This window comes from Aricia agestis, chromosome 17 (genome assembly GCF_905147365.1).
Source record: "Aricia agestis chromosome 17, ilAriAges1.1, whole genome shotgun sequence".
Classification (NCBI taxonomy): domain Eukaryota; kingdom Metazoa; phylum Arthropoda; class Insecta; order Lepidoptera; family Lycaenidae; genus Aricia; species Aricia agestis.
The window spans coordinates 141,029-147,241 of NC_056422.1; positions in this window are offsets into that span (position 1 = coordinate 141,029).

The following is a 6,213-nucleotide window of genomic DNA, read 5'->3' on the forward strand; positions in this document are numbered from 1 at the left end:
TGGCAAATCCGTGCAAGGTCCCTCACCACCATGCAGGTTGAAAACCTCGACGCGCGTTTCGCCCCAACACCGGAGCATCCTCAGGATGTGGACTCTACGAACCTAACGTGAGTTCGTAGAGTTTAAGAGTTCGTAAAAGTTTACCAAATAACATAAAAATTGCTCCAGTAGTTCTTAAGATAATAAGCAATTTCAAATAACTTCCCTCCGTTTTTTCCACATTTTCCTCTATTTCTTCGCTCTTATTAGTCTTAGCGTGATAAAAATATAGCCTATAGCCTTTCTCAATGAATGGGCTATCTAACACTGAAATAATTTTTCAAATCGGATCAGTAGTTCCTGAGCTTAGCGCGTCCAAATAAGCCCTTTCATATAATTTCCCTCGTTTTTTCCACATTTACCTCTATTTCTTCGCTCCTATTAGTCGTAGCGTGATAAAATATAGCTTTTAGCCTTTCTCAATTAATGAGCTATCTAACACTGAAAGAATTTTTCAAATCGGACCAGTAGTTCCTGAGATTAGCGCGTTCAAGTAAGCCCTTTCAAATAATTTCCCCTCGTTTTTTCCACATTTTCCTCTATTTCTTCGCTCCTATTAGTCTTACCGTGATAAAATATAGCATATAGCCTTCCTCAATAAATGGGCTATCTAACAGTAAAAAAAATTTTTCAAATCGGACCAGTAGTTCCTGAGATTAGTGCGTTCAAACAAACAAACAAACTAACAAACTCTTCCGCTTTATAATATTAGTATAGATAAGATAAACTTTCCTCTTTAATCACTCTATCTATTAAAGAAAACCGCAGCGAAATCCGTTGCGTAGTTTTAAAGATGGCTGTTAATGTATATGGTATAAACTATTTATTTTGACGTTCATAAGTGTTACTGTGCGTGCAGTGTGACCTACGTGAATAAATTATTTTGATTTTATTTGATTAGACCACTACGGACAGAATTCAGCGATTTGATAACCTAGGTGTTTATACGAACTACATTGTATTTTATCGCAAGATAGATTCATAGAATTATGTACACGCTTAGCCTTATCTCTGTATTTTATTGCAAGATAGATTCATAGAATTATGCACACGCTTACTTTTATCTCTGTATTTTATTGCAAGATAGATTCATAGAATTATGCACACGCTTACCCTTATCTCTGTATTTTATCGCAAGATAGTTTCACAGAATTACAAACTCATCTACCCTTATCTACTAAGAACACCCAGGTCACCTAAGTACCTACGACGTTCTAGTACGCCTTTCGTCATCATTGCTGTTTAGAATATATATATATTGTATAGTTAATTAAGTAAGTATGCGTTTTTCACAGCATCGCGCATCGCAGCATTGTACCTACTACCTGCTACCAGCTACTACCAGTCTCAAAAAAATCAGATATTCTGTCGTAGACGGTAGAACTCACAATTATTAAGTTATCTGGTACCGACTTCAAAATAATGAAGATTTAGGACAAAAATAGTTAAGGTTAAGGTGACGCCTTGATAATTTGGCTGTAGCGATATCGATTTTTCTCAGCAATGACTAAAGCTAAGAAATTAAAGTTCATTGTCAGTATTCATCATGTCTTTGTCTTTGAATTACCCATAGCATAATTCAAAGACAAAAAAAATAATTTAACTCATTACTTGTTTTAAGTTTAAATATTTGTCAAATATACATACCTAATATTGTATTATATAAGCAGACTTTGAGCATCAGCTTGTTAATTATTATTATGTTTGTTTATTTTCTATCATTTGTCTATAAGTTTTATTTTTTCTTAGAATCATACATGTGAAAACATGTAAATGGTCTATTGTAACTTTCCTAGAAATTTTATAATATGTAAATTTGTACTGTTTGTTTTCCTAAATAAAATAAAATAAAAAATAACACAATTGGTCGACTTTTATAAGGGATTCCTATTTTGCCAACAGAGGAGAGTGATTTAAGCTTCCAAAATTTGTACATAGATTGGTTCAAGCATACACTTTAATTTTTTTTATTTTATTTTATTTATTAAATACAGTAACAGGCTACAGACTATAACTAGCATAACATATTTTTAAACACTACAACTTATAGAAATCTGCAGTCCAATTGTAACTGTATGACAACTCTATATAACTGAATATTTTATTACATACATAATTATTGCTACATGCTACCTAACACTTTTTAACACAAGAAAAAATTAGGAAAAAATCAAGCAGGATAGAACAAACAAAACCCTAAAAAGACAAGCAAAAGTTGTTAATGTTTATAATAATTTATACAGATCTTTTCGAAACCCATTAATGTTACTAAAAAACACATCTACCTCAGGACATATTGTGTTATATTGGTTGCACATTCTGATTAGTGGACTATTCATAGACACATTGTTATTATTAAAAAGAACATCAAATACTTTCGGAGTGCGTACAGATCGCGTGGGAATTTTCAAGTGTAATTGGCTTAACAATTCAGAATCGAAGTTACCTTTAACTATTTCATGTAACGTAGGTACATAAATCACTGATTAGTCTTCTAGTTTCAAGGCTTATCGTGTGGAAGTGCGTGAGTCGCTGTCTGGTCTGGTAATTTGCGTCTTAGATCGTATTTCGAACACAGTGATCTGACAAACCTCCTTTGTATCGATTCTATACGGTCTTTGTGAGTGTTATAAATTGGAGACCACAGATGAGCAGTACTCCAATATAGACCTTACCAGGGAATAGTACAACATTAGTAAAGTTTGCGGTTGCTTGAATGGTCTGGTGTAACGCAGAACAAATTAATGACAGTGTACGGTTAGCCTTACTCCACATGTAATCGTAGTGTTACCTGAATGATAGAACAGAGTCAAACAGAGTCAAACGTAACGCCGAGATCACGTACAAACTTTACTCTGTCAACATCTACGCCTCTAATGACGTAATTAAATTTGATGAGGTTTTTTGCTGCTCTTGGAGAACGTTATTACCTTTTTTTTTTATGAAATAAGGGGGAAAACGAGCCAATGGGTCACCTGATGGAAATCAACTTCCGTCGCCCATGGACACTCGCAGCATCAGAAGAGCTGCAAGTGCGTTGCCGGCCTTTTAAGAGGGAATAGGTTAATAGGGGAGGGTAGGGAAGGGAAGGGAAGGGAATAGGGGAAGGTAGGGAAGGGAATAGGGTAGGATTGGGCCTCCGGTAAACTCACTCACTCGGCGAAACACAGCGCAAGCGCTGTTTCACGCCGGTTTTCTGTGAGAACGTGGTATTTCTCCGGTCGAGCCGGCCCATTTTTTAATATTTAAAACCATAAGATTTTCATCGCACCAATTTGCTATTGCATTGATATCAGACTAAAGGGCCTCGCAGTCAGAGAAATCTAAAATGCGTCAAAATATTTTGATATCGTCTGCGTATGCAAGGCATTCGCTTTTTATTAAACTCATCAAATCATTCACAAAAATTAAAAATAATAACGGGCCCAAGTTTGAACTATATAAAAATAAAAATGTTTATTTTCGGACAACAAGATCCATTAAATATTAAAAATAAAATGTTAGTACTTATAGTCTTATATTCTAGTTGTGTTAGTACTCATATTTAACTAAGGACTTCGTAATATTAATTAAGTTGCAAATAAACGGACAGCTCCCGCCATCTGCTATCTCCTTCAGAAGACCGTCACTGCTGCCTCTTATGCGATATAACAATGACGCCGCTTTTTTGCGTAAGATGGCGCTAAAGCTATCTACGTCCGCGTGAGCAAAAACGAGGCAACTTTAACAGTGCTCTGAAGGCATACTGGACCCGCAAGGCACTGTATGATTTTTGCGTGTACTTGACCCACAGACTGCTCGAGTAAAATGATGTGCAATATGCTTTAAAAAGCGTTACTTTAACTGCAATTGAGCATCGAGCAAACCTGCGTGCCAACATATTCGCTCTTACCGAAAGCGCCCTGCGTTCCCTCTCCATGTCAACATCATCTTTTAAATCTTCAGTCACATAATGACCCAGATATTTAAATTGCTTAACCCTTTTTAGAGGCTTATCGTATAGATTTATTGGAGGTATGATATTTGGACACTTATTACCATTTACCAGCTTTAAACACCATGTATTCACTCTTTGCGACATTATACATAAGTCCATGGATATTTGCATATGATTCGCAGATTTTTAAAAGTTTCCTGAGCGCGCTTACCGAGGGGGCCAGCAGCACCATTTCATCTGCGTAACTTACATTATTTACACATACCTACGTGGCCAATGTGACAACCAATATGTGTCCTGCTGAGCTCCTCGATCAACTCATTTACGTACAGGTTGAAGAGGTTTGGCGAGGTTAACCCCCCCTGCCTCACCCCACACTCCATTTTGTAAGGCTCAGAAAGCTCATCCGCCCATCTAACAAAGTTAACTTGACTGCCGTACCAGTATTTAAAGACATCCAATAAATCTGTCGGTAAGCCCGTCTTTTCTAGCTTATTCCATAGGAGATTATAAGCAACCAGGTCAAATGCCTTCGATAAATCCAGGAAACAGGCATACACAGGAGTACGCCTGTCAGTGTAGTATCTGACAGTGTGCTTCAAGCTCAGGATGGCGCTCTCTGTTGACAGTCCACGCCTAAAGCTATGTTGTCCGTAATGTAATTTAAGAAAAGAGTCCAACCGAGAATTAAGCTGCACACTGTCAAATACTTTGGCTATGACAGTCGCAAGGGATATTGGCCTATAATTAGTTCCATCCGATATGTCCCCCGTCCTATTTTTGACTATTGGCACTACAATAGTTTTCAGCATCTCATCGAGCAGGTAAGAATGAACTAAACACAAATTAAATAGCAATGCCAATACCCTAGGTAGATGAAAACCAGCGTGCTTTAGATGCTCAATGCTGAGACCATCGTGCCCAGGCGACTTACCTTTTTTCATTGATTTTGTTATGGACTCAATAGCCCTTGCCTTAATATGCGTGACAAGGTGGCCTGTTCGCGATGGTCCAGCATCGAGTGATCCTAATGACTGGCCAAAACGAGACTTAATATTAAATTTATTTTTAAAAAGATTTGCAATACCTTTGGGGTCATTAATACCATCGACGCTCACAGGGAGACCAGATTTAACATTTAAAGTGTTAGTGGCTTTCCAAAAACGTCCAAAATCACCCTTGGAAAAGTGATTTTGGACGTTTTTAGGCGCAAATCATTTTTGTTTATCATACGGGTACCGTACCTTTTTCCCGGATGTAAAGTATTTTATGTCCTTTCCCGACACAGAACGTACCTACATACCTAATATCATTGAAATCCATGTAGCGGTATAAGCAGAAATAATTTTTATTGAATGCCTATGAACCGTACATTTTTTCGGAATAAAAAGGATCCTATGTCCTTTTCAGGGACTCAAAGTATCTCCATACCAAATTTCGGAAAAATCGGTTCAGCGGTGTGGGCGTGACGAGGTAATTTTATATAATAGGACATTATTGTTATATGTAATAAGCCCTATAGCAATATAGCATTAACCATTTTTATACTTTTTCTCTTAAAAACGAATGTAAAATGAATTTCTTTTTTCATAATCATAATCTACGCATTTCAACAAAAAAAAATATACCGCACAATAACATTTTTTTGCTTAAAATAAGCAGAAAATAAAGTTTATTCCAAAAAAACTTAAAACGCCGATTATTCAAAACTAGTCCGATGTGGGATGACACACCAATGCTTAACAGCATCCTATAACTCTGTATTTATTTTCGTTTTTCGTTTCGTTGGCAATTGGCATCATAATGTTAATTACCTAGCGGAATAGAGCAACAATCTCGAGCTGTCAAACGAAACCTAAATTGGTTTCATCTGTGTGTAACATCGATAGTGCACACGCAGTGTCACTGATAGTGCCATCTCTCTTGCTCAGGCCTTTGTTTCTCTATTCCGCTAGGTATATTAACTTTATGGTCGGCATAATAATAATATTATAGGCAGCTGATTGTTCAATGTCAGGCGACTGGCGAGTGACTCGTGCGATAACGCGCGCGTGCAATCCTTATCTATAATTGCGCTCGCGCTTCGCGCTTCCCGTCGCGTCCGCGTCGGGTGCATGGGCTGAGCCGATAACCGCAATGCAATAGGTAAAATATAAAACCGACTTCCAGGGTAAAAACAATTATTATTAGTATTAAATAATAATTCTTACTCTTTAAAGTGCCTTATGCGTAATTCT